Below are 16,539 nucleotides of genomic sequence, written 5' to 3' on the forward strand. Positions count from 1 at the left end.
CGGTTTCAAAGGATTGAATCTTATGAGTGATAATATGCAGTTTCTTAAGATTACTCATTTTGAAGATAATATACATCACAAGGTGAATGTACATCGACAACCATTGAAAACCAGAAACTATAGAATATCTCTTAGCTTCTCGTTTGAAACTTTTCACCAGAATGTACCATCAATCCAACCACAGATATAATATAGGAACTTTAGATCCTACGATTATTATGTTACCTGAGTTGTCATTCAATGGTTTCCCATTTATAACTTTTAATCTATTCGGTGGAAAATGTATATGTGATTATAACCCAGATCCGAAGAGAATCATCAAATGTCAGTTACATTTTTCTTACAAATATTGATAACTACCTATATGTAACTTCATTTGATAAGGGTTTTAGAATTTGTTCAATTATAAACGTTAGATAAAACTCAAAGAAATTTTTTTTCTTGGAGAGCTTCCATTGAAAAATATTACTATCTTAACCAATCTTAATTTTTAGTGGATGTGAGTCCAGTGGTCTAGGGATATATTGCTCTACATAAAGATTTATAGTCATGGGTTCGACCCTTGTTAGTGAAATAGTTGTTCATTGTTGAAACGTTTTATACTGGGATGAAACACAGACCATTGCTTCTTAATTTTTATCGACTATCTAATTAAAGTCAGTGTGCCATGTAAACTAAAATCCTGAGTAGGTGCATAGAACGTTCGTTATATCACTACCGTCAACCGACTTTTAATTACATCAGAATTTTGGTCACCTTTAAATTCCAGACTAGTATAAAGTTATTTCTTTCAGACGGAATTACTAAATTCCTTGTACCGAATTTTTTTTCATATTCTTCTCTATGAAGAGGTTTGGGTAGCCGTTTTCGTCTAAAGTTTTCCTTAGGAGCGTGAGTTCTTTGCCAATCCATTTAGTGCTACATATCTGATGTATTTGGTAAGATAAGGAGTGAATAAGATTCCTCTTTCTGCCTAATGGAACTGAGCTATAGAAGTTAATCAGCTGGCCGTTCCAAGTTTGTTTTCTGTAAATGGACTTTTTTAAGGAACCATCAATCCTCCTCATCACACACACATTGAGACATATCATTTTCTAAAGTGAAGTCTATGGAAGGATAGCATGTGTTGAAGGAATGTAAAATGTCTTGGTTTTCTCTTACCCTCTATTTGTCTAGTTGACCTTTTATTTTTATATATAAATGCTTTTAACAATTATATGTGGTATCAGTTTGTCCGAACTTTATTGCGCTAATATATGACATGGTTCTGATAATCTTCGTCTTCTCATTGCATTATCCAAAATATTAAAATGCCCAATCCTGACTGAAGTAGACACCAATAATATTGCCTAGAAAAACAATAAAATCTTCGATCAAATTGGAGAATAGAGAATCACCAAATATATTCATCTCAGTAACAACTATTCTACGTTATTATCAACATTTGTCTTTACTACTACTTCTCAAAAGCCGAACAATGAATAACTGTGATTCTGTTAACTTTCAATATCTCATTTTTATTTATACTCCGAAGAAGTGGCTTACACTAAGTCACGAAACGTTAGGAAATTGGATGAAACGTGCATCCTGATTTATATTGCTAGCCAGCATCCATCTTTGAAATGATAGTGTTGCAATATATTTCACTAAGAAAAAATCACTGATAATTTCTTCTACAAGCAAAGAAAAATCAATCTATATTTCTTTTTTTCTTACCTAAAAATTTACTTTTGACTAAGACAAAATCTGGAAATAACATAAAGAAGAAGTACTTTAGCCATAACATTTAAACTATCATATATGTATAATTGTCCGAATAAACAATGTTTCCATTTTAATTCCCACAAACACGTTCAAATATCGAGTAAATCAATAGGAAAGAATTCCTTTTTCTCTAAAAAAAAAGATACGATAAACAAATAACTATGTTAATTCTTCTCCTTATTTTTCAATCTTTATGTTTGTTTTTGTTGTTACTTGGATCGACATTGGGCAAATATATGTATAGATATAGATATGCACAAATATGTAGACACACTCGAACGCATACACATCAACACAGTTGTATAAGAATGTCAACATACCATGTGTCATTTTGGAATATTGACAAAGATGCACAGAAATTGGTATTTGTCTAGTTTTACATCATTTTTCTACTTAATAATAAAATTTGTTGTTCGGTTCTGTTTAAATTTTTTTTGGGAGGGGGAATAGAATGACTCCTTTAAAGCTTATTGGTTGTTAGATAAATATCATACGTTATGCTAGTCAAAGTCTTTTAGTTACTAAAGACCTTACAACTGTGGATCAATGAGAATGCTGTTGAGTCCGCTTTCGGAGAACTTCAACGGAGCCTCCAGAGGCCCAAAAGGAGCTGAAGAGTCCTAGCCAATCAGAGCATGATGGAGCATTCTAGAATTCCAACGTGCCGTGCTACTATTGGTCAGTAGCATAATATGTCATTAACGGGTTAGCCGAAATATGATGTTGATTTAACAAACGTTAACATCTATAAATACCCATGTTTTCTGTGCAAAAACGAACCTTGGAATAAAGTATTTCTCTCATACTTTGCGTCTTCTCTCTGGTGTTTCAGGTCGCTGTGTAGTTCTAGCATGCGGGTTACCAGAATAGCTAGGAAACGAATAAAGCGTTCAATCGACAAGACTTATCAATGGCGACGGGGATGGGATTCGAACCTACGGGGGAAAACTTCAATGAATTAGCAATCCATTGAAGAGCTGTAGTTTCATAATTTAAATTTACGCATTCATCAGTTGGAAGTCCACTTTCAGATATATAATGACTATTGTTCTCCTTTTATTGATTATTATATCTTCTCAATTTTGACTTAGTTTTATACAGCTCAAAATTTATTATTAACCTAAATGTACAGTTATGCTACATAATAAATTTTGCTGTTTTTTCACACTACTTTATAAAACTCCAGTCTTCGCGTACGTATTGTTTGGAATGTTAAAATCAACGGACGTCTAGTTGCCTTGAATCAAATTGAATCGTACCATGTTTTTACCCTATCAATACAATAAGTGTTGATCAAGCTCTGTTGATATAATTGCAGTATGGCCACTAGTCCAAGTTACTGAACATCGCAAGCTTTATGTTTTCATGTTGAGTGATCAATGTATCAACTTTATGTAATTAATTATCAGACTGAATACAATTCAGCAAAGAAGAAATAATACTAACTTTAGTCATTAATAATTATTCACTTAACTGGTCTATTTGAAGTAGTTAATGAATATGTCACGAGATTACGTATGGATACGAAGTTGATAGAAATTTCATACAATCGTATGATTATAAACCATCTTTGATAGATAAATATAGTCAGGAAGACACGGTCCAAATAATCTAGACTCATTTTACAAAAAAAAGCAGACTAAAAGAGGGGGTTGCGACAGTATGTAAAATTAGCAATATATACTTTAAATATATCTATATATAAAGTTTATTTAGAGTTATTAAGATTGAAATTACTCGGTCTAGAGGTTAAGCGTTCATGCGCGTGACTGATAGGTCTTGGATCCGAATCTCGCATGGCGGGATCGTGAATGCGCACTGACAAGGAGTCCCATACTAGGACGAAACCGTCATCCAGTGCTTCCATGTTTTCTATGGTGGTCTAGCTTCGATTGACTCATGAATTCAACTATAAAATTCACCATATCTTCAGTTACTGCAAACCACTTTGATTTACCACTCACTAAATACCGATTCATGGTACCAGTTTCGTCGCGAGTTGACATAAGTTGAGGAACCAAGAGGAACTTAACAGCTATTTCATCTTATTAAAACACACTTCAATAGAATACGCCAACAAACTTATAATATATCCAATGTAGGATGGTCAGGTTTCGTAGTGAATGAAAACTTACACTCTAAATCATTGATCTGTCAATAAACAATCCATGTTTCCAATATTGATTAATTCATAATATAGTCTAACTACTATCCCATCCCACTGGTGATATATATCTTACTCCCTATAGTTCTGAACTTGATCCGTCACTACTTTTAACTAAGATTTCCGGATTAATAACAACTGTTTGATTTCATTTGTTCATTCTTAACTATAACATAAATTTTATTCTATAGAGATTTTTAATCAAACTGTTAGATGGTTTTTAATTGTCAGTATTTAAAATATGTATAAACTTTATTTGTGTAAACGTCTTGTCATGAAATATTCCCGTTATCTTAATTAAACGACTATCAAACAATGTTCCTAACAAGGTTAATTTATGCAGAACCTTTGATTTCAAGAACCTTCTAAAACCATTAGAATCTAGGTAGTGAATGAGTATTTGAATTAATGTACACTTCAAGAGTTTCATCAGTATTTGTTTTAATTTGTGATTATTAAACGGTGCAACAATATACTGTTGATTACAACTTTCAATTTCGTTAATTCTTACAAGTATCTTGTTGGTATGTTTCTACATTGTTATTAGTTCGGAATATTACAGTTTACTTTGAAAGTTATTCAACAAACAGTCTCAACATTTCAATGGTTCAGATCATACGTCAGTTGAAACTAGACCACCATGGAAAACCTGGAAGCACTGGATGGCCGTTTCGTCTCATTGTGGGACTCCTCAGCAGTGCACATCCACGACCTCGTCTCAACATTGCATAACCCACTCAATTTGAATTAGGAACTATAGAGGAAAAAACATACAGCAATAGATTGGATAGGGAAATGTAAATGATTGCATTTCTTTTGTTCTCTTGATTTAGGCGCTATTGAAATTCTACTAAAAACAATGAATAGAATTTGTCTATCATAGCTCAATAATCGATAGAGTATAAAAGATTATTGAATGGAGTACTGTGAAATGTCATACTCTATTCCAGTTTTATACATTTTACAAATAATAATAACAACATAGATATAAACGAACAATATTGTTTTTGATTACATCTCCATCAGGCTTTACCCTAATATTCTGTAATATTTATATGCATATGCGAAATTATTAAACCAATCAAGACAATCAGTGATGACAATGGAATAAATTACATAAATAAACATAATAAGTAAAAAGTACAAATTAATAGTGCGATAACAACTGTACTAATTGTGATAAGAATAATAAAGGGTTGAATCAATGTTACATAATAGGAAATAGGTCATTTCGATCATGTAATAAGAAGATGAAGATTATCAGAACTATGTGATATATTAGCGCAATACATTACGAACAATCTGATCACACATATACTTGTTGAGATAAACTTCGTCTTCTTATTACATTATCAAGATTTATCGAAGGTAAATAGGTCATTGATTAGAAAAGTTTAGACACTGAAATAACACTCATAATAATTATAAGATTACGTAATAAGAAGTTATAGCAGCTCACTGATCACTGGGCTTCCTGTTGACTACCTCCAGCCACCATCTTATCTCAACATAGTGCATGTAATGTCGAGTCACCTGGACTAGTGACCACATTGCAAGTTCGTCGGTAGCATTCGATCTGCACTAAGAAGGACTTGACACACATGACATTGATCACCACCCAGTGATCAATCAATTGTGATTACATCTCAGTCCTACAGGAGGTCGGTCGCGTCCCAGTAACGTCTCTGACTGTGAATCTGGTTGACACGGAATCGAATCCGTCAGAGAGCATCAGGTCCCTCAAGATTACAGGTACACCTTGCTAACGAGTGCCAAGTAGCACGAAACGCGGGTCCAAGGTTTCCTGTTGACTACCTCCAACCACCACCTTACATTTTAATCCTGTTCGCTTGCTCGCACGCTCACTCACTTGCTCATTTGCTTTTCGGCACTACTCTTTCACGCTTGCTTAGCATACCTGTACTTTCGGTGATCTGTACGTGGCACAATAATAAACTTAATCAACACTTCGTATTCGCCTTCTGATTAATACACCGTTGGGGCGTCACCGTTATCTAATGAAGGGTTATGAGGATGAACAATATATGAATTTTAAGGATTATATTAAATACCGACCACAACAAAGTGTTCATATAACTGAAGAGTGAAGAGTATATTTGAAGAAAGAAAAGGGTGGGACGGGTGAAGAAAAATCAATGAAGGAAGAGTATGGAAAATAATAATAAATAAAATCATTTATTACTGTATACTAGGATAAAGCCTGATGAGGATCTAATCGAAAACAATATTATTCACATGCATATATATAGTTCTAAATCACAATATGAGAATTTTCTCAAATAATAGTAAACAAGGATACAATCAATAACCATTGGGATGGTATAATTTGTTTTGTTAGAAAAGAAATAGATGATTCAAACAGAATAAAATATTTCGTTTAAACAATATAAGGTCACTTTAAATACGTTACTTGATATCTCATGAGTAGGTATAATTTCGTGATGCCATTTATTTGAGTGATTATTTGATTTTTGTTTATTTATTTATTTTATTGCAATAAATACTTACCGATAATCACCATGACTACAAAAAGAGAAGAAAAAACACTTGGAAATCATGTTCATTATTGACAACAAAAAAATATGGACTATTTTGATTGATTCGAAATATCCCAATGAAAATAAGTGTTAGATGTTTTTGTACCCAATTTTCATAAGTATATATAATCGATGAGGCTATAATATCCATTATTATCACCCTATCGTCATTATCAATATCTCATCCATTGTAGGTGATTCATTTGGACAATATCACAGAAAATAGTTGAAACTTCATTAGTTGTAAGGCAATATAAGAAACTAGATAGAATACAAAACAACAATAATACTAAACACTCCAATTACTAGAAACATTCTCGACTGTCTAACTACTATTTGTTTTCAATAATAAACTTGGTAACTGAATTCAATATTGATATGAAATATGTTTCTTAGGATGAATGTTTATTGTTTATATGACTAATTTTCATACATCATTATTGATTTATACAGTGTAAATTGATTTGATCTGATTAATAATTGAAAGAAAAAACACACAACTAACTTACTGATTTATTAAAAATGGAATTTAATAGCCAAGTGAATACATAAACAGTTAACTGATTGATTGATTAAGTAACCAACTGACTGATAGGTTATGCAATTATAATAATGTTCAAACAAACACAATGAAAATTGATCCATTAATTTAACCATCATTTTATTTGGCTGTTTAGTTAACAGACTAAAATGAAATAATTATCCGAATAAGTAAACAGATATTAATTTACTATGACCGGTCACTAAGTAGTTACTAATATCATATTGTGTTGTCCAAAGTGTTGGTTGAATTCAATTGATTAGGTTGCAGTGAAGCTAATTAAACTAAATGATTGAATATCTAGATGCACACGCTTTGAAGGCGCGGATCCAGATAGTTCGACTGACTTTTGACAAATTACTTAACTTATTGAGTAGTTCAGAGATCCTTTTGTCAAATATAGTGAAAGTATGGTGTATATCAGTCCTCCCTCTATTACTCTATAGCTGAAAAACATTCTATTTGATAGTTGGAAGGTAAGAGTAGGCTGGAGGTTTTCGATTATGGGTATATACAAAGCACTTCTCACTCATGATGAAACAACTAACTGAATAATACTGTTGTTAAGCATTCAGCATTAGGCGAAGATGGCAAATTGATTAATGAAGTTGTGAATATTCACTAGCTAAATTGTCTGGAACACGTGTCATGTATTTCTAACTATCGTTTACTTCGATGAGCAATGTTAGCCAGTGTAAGAGTAAGTTGTAGAAACGTCATGGTCACCCAGTCTAAAACGCATTATCAGTTCATAAATTCATTAACTGTTTGTCTCAGCAATGTTTGTATATGCAAGCTATCTGGTTGGAGTTCTCATGATAGTTATGAGCAGTGATTGGAAAAGTTAGATGATACGACTATATCTTCATCTAATTCATGAGTTCCAGTATGCCTTCATGCATACATTTCCCTTCTGAGTTTTAGAACTATGTTTTTAATGTTTCGCCTTTCGTATTACCACTTGCATTACATAATATTGACTCATTTACTGCTCATTTTTTAAAATTTCCTCTTGTCGTACTCACGTGGTATGACAACTTGAGATAACCACATTTTGACTTGATCTTACGTTGATTATAGCCGACTAGTCAACTTAATTCGATGACAGGTGGTCATAAGTAATAGACAAGGAACACCATTTGGTGTTGGTTACACTGTTTATTATTCATCAGAAACTGTTTCCTGGTAATCACAGCCAAAGAGGTTATCATTTGGCCATTTGGACCACAACTGACTTCCTATGAGACTGAAACGTTGACACCGGTATCTGGTTGGTAACCAAGCTATATAACCTGATAAGTCTTACTAGTTGAACGCTATATTCGGTTCCTAAGCTATGCTCGTAACCCCCAAGCTAGAACTATACAGCAACCTGAACGCGAGAGAAAAGGCGCAAAAAATTCAAGAAGCACTTTACTCCAAAGTTCGTTTTAGTACAAAAATTATAGGGTTTTTGTAGTATTTTAGATGTCCTCGGGTTACTAAACATAGTAGCAGTATGGTAATCATCCAATCAGAAACTCTGCATGTGGCTTCACTTTCTTGATGTTTCTGGCTAAACTTCTACTGAACGCTGATTGGATAAAATGCTTCTTAGTGTTTACTGAGTCTTCCCTGGCTTTTGCGAGAAGTTTTCTAGATCACCCCAACAAGCCTAATCGGAAATTCTGATTGCATTCTGTTGATCAAGTTCCAAAGCGATTACTTAGGTCAAGCGATTCGATGTGAAGGGGGATTTGATTCGATGTTGGCTGGTTGAAGAAAACCTACAGCAATCTGTGGATGAAGTTGGTTTTGTATTAGTTATAGCTCGTCACTTTCGTTTGAGATTTTCATCAGTGTCATTTTTATTCACGTTATAAAAGTCCTGTTTTTTTAGTTATTTAAAAGCCTAACTTTATCACTGGCAAACTGTTTAACGTACATCATAAATTTTTAGCAATAATAGTTTGGTAATTTGTTTCAGCTCTAGTTTATGAGAAACGAAATAATTCGCTCTAATATCCTTCATTTCACTTGATGTATAATAGATGGAATGAAACTTGTAAGGTAATCCAGGATGCATGTTTCATCCCATTTGGTACTCGTCAGCCGGACGTACCTGCGTCTCAGAGTTGATACTCACTTCGGGACACGAACCTAGTTCTATATGCTACAAATATCATCGGGTTATCCAATTAAATTCAGATAGACACTCACTACTGCAACGAGTATGAGATTTATTTCAATTAGAAATCATTTCGATTTTCTCGTTGTTGATATATTTAACTAAAATTTGATCAGTCTTAACCGGTATATCGGCATCCAGTGCTGATTGCCTCAATATAGTTATTATGATACAAGTTGATGTAGAACAGATGGAATGAAACTAATAGTGGAATCCAAGACGTGTGTTTCGTCCAGTTCGGGACTCACCAACCTAGACGCATTAGCTAGGTGGATGACGCGATGATATTTGAACAAAACGATATTGGGTTCGAGTCTCGGTGTGAGCATCAACTCTGGGATGCAAATACATTCATATAGTCTGTCCCAAATAGGACGAAATACGCGTTTTGGATCTCACTGCTAATTTCATTCCATCAATTCTGCATTAACTTGTATCATAATAAATATACACAGCACAATGTGCTGATATGACAACTAAGACTGATCAAATTTCTGTCAAAAATATCAACAGCGAGATTAAACAAACCACTTCATCTTGAGTTGATCTTCATTCTATGTTTTATACTTGATCACATTCAACACTAATTACAAATAATTTCACAACCTATCTTAAATACAAAACTGTATTAGTCATAGTGTATTATTTTCCCTATGTACTAATCATTGGTGACACGATGATAGCTTACCTTCCATGGACAACCAATAAGAGGATAGTTGTCCACTAAAAGAAATACTCTGTGTATAAACGTGTTCAGATTATTTTCATGTTTTCTTCATATTCAAAGTCCCAACAAGTTTGACACAAATACTCATCCATCCGTAACATAAGTCAACTTATTTTATATGCTCTTAAATAATTCTTGAATCTGTTTCATACTTACAGTTTCAAGAATCTGATTCAACGATGTCTCTATTTTAGTGATCACAGTGAATCAGTTCATGCAGTTATACTCTTTTATGTCAATTATTTAATAAAACACTTTCAACTTTGTCTGATTCCAGTTTATTTGAGAGTGAATATCTGAGAAACACTTGTTCCTAGTTGGTTTCCTACCTCAAGAGAGTGTAAAACCAAATGTTACCATTTTCTTCATTTTTCAAGACAACAATCTTTATTGGAAAATCATACTGACAAGCAGATAATTTTTTTAGTAGGCTATTAGTCCTTGCTTAATATGTAGTCGATAGCTCATATAAATTTTTCAGATCTCGGTCAACAATTAAAATTCAATTAATTTTCAGGCAAATAACTAACAAGCTCCTACTTTCACGTTGGGTGATTAGATTGAAAACGGGTCAATGGCTGTACACCTTGGTAGTTTAAACAGAATCTTATTCGCAAGGTTATCTACCCTTTTTAGTATCAAAACATTACAATGTCTAGCACTTTTAAGCACGTTCCCGTTCATTTGGAGGATGAGTGCAGCCTAAAAGAGTATAATTTACATCGGGGATTGCATTTTAATCATTTAAAACCATCTGCATGTTTTCTATGGGCACACCAATGTAGTGCATACTACTTTGGCGGATGATAAAAGGCAAAGAAGGTGTAAGTTAGAGTTCAGTTGAAATATTCAGTCAAAATAATGCTCTTATTTGTATCACTCACCCACTGAATAAACGGAGAAATTCTCTAAAGTGCCTGATACTACATACATATTAAACATTCAGAAACGGATGCGCTATCAATTCATAGACATATCCTATCGCGAATCATTTTATGATTAGTTTACCAGTGACTAATTTCGAGAGGCGATTCTCACTGTCCTAGTGAAAACCCATCAGTTCTTCAATAGAAAAGTGAATATCTAAAGTTTGGGTAAAAACTATTCTGTGTAGATGATAATGATTGGTTGTTATTCATTTTCAGGAGTGCAACTACATTTTTGGTGGATAAAAGTTAGTTGCTACACGTTGGATTAGATCCAATGAAGTTTATTTTTTAACTGAATAAATATAAAACTGATTTTACTAAGGAATATTCTTCTAAAGTATGGCACTCTTAATACAGCTTTTCAAATCTTATACACAACGGAAAATTTAGTTTATGGTCATTCACTAATCTTGAAACAGGAAGAAAGCATAGCTGATACCTGTGGGGCATGAAGTATCCATCCCAACTAACTAGAATAATTGGAAGTGTCTGAAATTTACATTGTTGGTACCATACTAATCATATCTGACTCCAAGTAAAAAAGTATGTGATCCCCTTATCCATGAGTATTTCCTAGGCCTGCTCGGAATATACTAATATCTATTAATGTTACGACAGCGACAGTAACACATATATGCTAATTAACATTTTTCGTTGGTACCAAGACAACATACAGGCATATCGAATAGGAGTTAACAGTAGAAGGAAGTGAGGATAATATTCTCAATCGTTCCCGATACACACAAACAAATCTGAAAAATGCACAATTATTGAATTATTGGAGATGCACTCAGAAATATACAAAACTGATCTACTACACTAAACAACGATTGTTAAATTCAGATGTCATTATAATTAGTAACAAAAAGAACATAGACTTATGCTTCGAGAGAATTTCAAAACCGTGTATTAGATTCAACTATTATCCAGTACTAGTTAGTATAACATATTTTTTACAAGATGCCATATTTATTTGTTTGCCTTGTAATTCTGACTGCGTAAAATAAATATTGTTCATTTCAACTAATCTACGAATGGGATGGAAGTCGATAAATAGTGATGAATCTTTTGCCAAATTTATTTATTTGTACAGAACGTGACCTCTCTACATTATTACATATATCTGCTAAATTCACGAGTCAATCTAAGCTAGACCACCACTGAAAACCTGAAAGTACTGGATGATCGTTTCGTCATAGTATGAGATCCCTCGGCAATCCACATCCACGATCTCGCACATAGGACATGAATCCAGGACCTTCAATCTACGGTCGAATAAGAATATTTAGATTTCAGTTTTACAGGAGACAAGTATGTCAGTTAAATCACACTATATTAATCATACTTTTGTTATCAACAGAATATTACATCATTTATGATTGTGTTATTAGTTAGCTCCGTTTCCTAATTAGGACCCAATCAAAGAGTTGAATAAGTCATCATGAGTTAATCTGATAATAAGCATGAAATGCTTATGATTTGGAATAACGAGTATAATCTATTTAATTTCTTGATTAGCCACCAGTTAATTCAGAAGTCAGGTTAGAATAGATCGTTGTGAAAATATGATCTAACAACTACTATCTATAAATACGTTTACAATGTTGTTCGAAATATACAGCAACACCGAACAGGATATTAAAATGATAATGGTCCAATGAGGGAAATGGATTAGTGACTAATTCGAAAACGAAAAGAATTCAGTATTAGAAATTCTAGTAGATTTATTGAATCGAACTATTCATAACACAGTTGCAAAACTGATCTCATTCAGTTTGATTCCAAGTATAAATAATCAACTATCTTTCACTCTCTTAACAATTATAAATTAATGACTTCAGTAAAACGGTGATGTAGTCAAGAGTTGAATGTTGTGATTTAATCAATAGAGTATAAAGTCAGTTAGCTCATCTGATAAAATCATGTCATGAACCCGATTATTAACCTTCTTAATAATTACAACAAAGTATCTTTTTGTACTTTGGCCTAGAATAAGAAATCAGCTGTTCCTATAAAATAAGTTCAAAATGAAGCTTTTCAAATCTAACAATAGTATCTATTGTTAATAGACTTATTAATTGTGACTGGTTATGGTTTCTAGTTTTAAAATATTCATTAAAAATGATTAGTGAATGAATATAGTTTCAGCAGCTAGAATGATTCATTGAATGTCAAATAGTTATGTGGTGTGTGCTACTTATATTGACATAAGCAGTATATGATGTCAGTCGTGAACAGAAGGTCTGACAGCAAAGAGACAAGAGGATAAAACAGTGAAGAATGGAAACAGAATTCAATTTGTGTGAAAATGCAAGAACAATGAAGTCTGAGTTATTTTGAGACAATCGATGGACATTTTGCAAATTAAACATTTACTTTATGATTGTTAGATTTTATTAACATGTCCTGTAATTTGTGTTAAATACATCCGATTGTCCCCACTCGTGTTCTGTTCACTACAGTTATCTTACACAATCATCGACTTTCACAACTGTGATTAAATATTATATATTTGCATAGACAGGGGTGGATTGTCATTACTATGCTATAAATCGATTACTTCAACATTACAGATTGATAATATCTTATGAAATTACACTATCCTAACTTGGATTTCAGTGGAATCCAAATTAGCAACTTCTATTGTTACCTGTTGACATTCCACAGTCAAATTTCCAAGTACTATTATTTTGTAAATGAAACGTAAGCAACTTTTCAGAGTTGATACTCACTTCGGGACACGAACCTAGTTCTATATGCTACAAATATCATCGGGTTATCCAATTAAATTCAGATAGACACTCACTACTGCAACGAGTATGAGATTTACTTCAATTAGAAATCATTTCGATTTTCTCGTTGATAAACTAACTAATAGACGGTACAGTAAGCTTAGTAACGTGAGGATTGTTGAACTTAAGAATCGAGAAATTTCATATTCTACTCTTTATTGATAGAAATGAACACATTTAATCATTATGATTATGATTAATCTCCTATATATATGTTATACGACTGTACAGCTTGATAAAGAATTCGTTTAAAGAAGATCCCTTTTGTTGAACATCATGTTTTAAAGTTAGGTAAAAAATTTGAAATATATTTTCATATTTATCTTATATGACTGTGAATGGATAGAAATAAGAACCAACGGATTTTTATTTTGCTTTAAATTCTCTAACTAGAAGAACTAATAATGATAGCTTAATTATTGTTCTGAACTATATCATATGTTGACTGGCATCAAGAGGTATTTCCTGGGGTTCTAGTGAGAAGCAGTGACCAATCGAGTTCAACAGGGTCTGTTGTGAGATAGTAACTCACTGAAGACAATGGTGGATGTGTCGCTCAATTTCGTGGATTGGTCAAAGATTGACATTAACACCGTTGCATGCCGGTCGGCGCAGTGGTCTAGTGGTTAAGCGCTCGCACACGAGACTGATATATCCTGGGTTGGGATCTCGAGAGGCGGGATCGCGGATGTGCACTTCTAAGGAGTTCCGAAATAGGACGAAACGGCCGTTCAGTGCTTCCATGTTTTCCATGACTGTCTAGCTTCAATTGACTCATGATCTCAACTATTGAAATTACTGGAATATCCACAAAAACTTCTGATATATATCATATGCGTAATATTTTTTAAAAATCAGTGTGCTTTTGATGCCCTGGTTTGTGATTGGTTATTATAATAAGCTTAATTAACTTTATATTCATCTATATTCTCGTTAATTCCTCTGGTAACCTGATCTTTGACTATATGATACATTGACCTTTAACTTATAGACTGATAGAATAGTGAAATGGGATGGAGTATTTTTTTTCTAACAAAGCCATAGTCTCTTTATTATTTCTAACAAACTATAATGGCTAAATCCAATCAGTACAAAATGTAGATCAAACAAGGCCTTTAGTAAATTGTTTCTATGCAATTTTTTTCTAGTTCAAAAATTCTCATTGTATTCGGCTAAATTAGTAAGTATATACATATATCAGTAACCGTGTGATTTGTTTTGTTTTTGTTCAATAATCGATAGGTTGAATTTAAATGTTTCCAGTAGTTTTGTGTAGTATGACTATGACAATTTCGATCAATTACAATAAGAATATAAGTAACCAGACTGAAATGAAATGTAACATTACAATCATAAATAAATAACTGTTATAGATTATAATGAATCTTAGTGAATTACATGATTGTTTATGGATATAAAGTAAAGATTAAATCATATATTACCATAGGGATTTTAGTGTTTTATTAAACATGTGAAAAATGTTGCAAACAAGTGAGGTTATTAGATAATGTACTGGATTTTCATTAGTGTTAATTGATTGAATAAACTTAGTGGTACACCTTAGTTTATTTCAAGACTGCGGATACTATTCTGATGAAGAAATTGAAATAGATCGAGTAGGTTTCGAGCCTAAGACCTAATGATTTAACCATTGAATTATGATGTTCAAGAAGAAGATTCCTTCGATAAACGTTTCAGGCTGGCTCTCAATTATCAACAGAGAATATATGTGACATTGAAGGAATAAATGTTTTGGTGTTACTATCCTGGTGTCACTGTCGTAAACTCTAGCAATGATATGTATGAACTAAGAGGAACCTTTTGTAGGACTGAATTATTGATACTAATCAGTAATTGGGTAACCATACTATCTACTCAATATTATGGCCTACATTATTCATTTGTACCTAGTCGTGTTGCATAAGAATAAATTGCACCACGACTTACAAGTTTCTTAGCGTAATAGTGACATCTTAAGTTTATAGACTTTATTTGATCATGACTAAGTAGATAACGTAACTTTGATTAACATTCTATTACTAGTTTGTACATAATAATCTTTGTTAGTCAATTACAATTGGAAAATTATCATGGCAGTGGCTATAACAGTAGTGTGGACTGACGCAGACACAAATTAATGAGGCAATGTGAACTCTTCAAAGGTAGTAGGTATAATTTGTTGATAAGTAATAAAGAAATCTCATAGTTTGGATATTATACTTTATAGAGCAACTTACAGCTAAGTCATTGAAGTATTACGCAAAAAACTCAAAGTTCTGATCTACCTGTGATTCTTTCTTTTAATAAAGTCAGAAATTGTTGACAGATTGGACACTGCATGTCGATTTTCCATACCAGTTATTGATTTTTAAGAACCAAAACATGATTTCTTGTAATTTGATTCATTTAGTCTGCGTTTTAGTTTCCATGTTCTTATACATTTATACTTTGAAGGCTTTTGTCAATTCACAGCATACTATACAAAAAAACATAAGTTCATGTATTGTGAACTATATGGGTGAATAGCACTAGGGATTCATATTTGTAAAACAAAAAGTCCCTCTTATTAAAGAGGATTATCTATCTTCGCTATACCAACCCACGAATCAAATGAGCTTACCAACTCTGTCCTGAGCAATCCTTTCCAGTTACTAATCATCTCTTCGATGTCTACTTCTGATTTCCGATGTAGTGTGTTCTTTGGCCTTCCTCTTTTGCACTTCCTCTGAGAATTCCAAGTGAGTTCTTGCTTTATGATGCAGTTTGGTGGTTTCTTCAATGTATGTCCTATTCACCTCCAGCGTCTAATTCATCGCTAAGTTTAAAATCAACGAAATTAACAAGCAGATAATCCTACTCAAAGTAACAAACATTTTCAAGATTGCAAACAGACTATT

Source organism: Schistosoma haematobium, chromosome 2, assembly GCF_000699445.3.
Source record: "Schistosoma haematobium chromosome 2, whole genome shotgun sequence".
Taxonomy (NCBI): domain Eukaryota; kingdom Metazoa; phylum Platyhelminthes; class Trematoda; order Strigeidida; family Schistosomatidae; genus Schistosoma; species Schistosoma haematobium.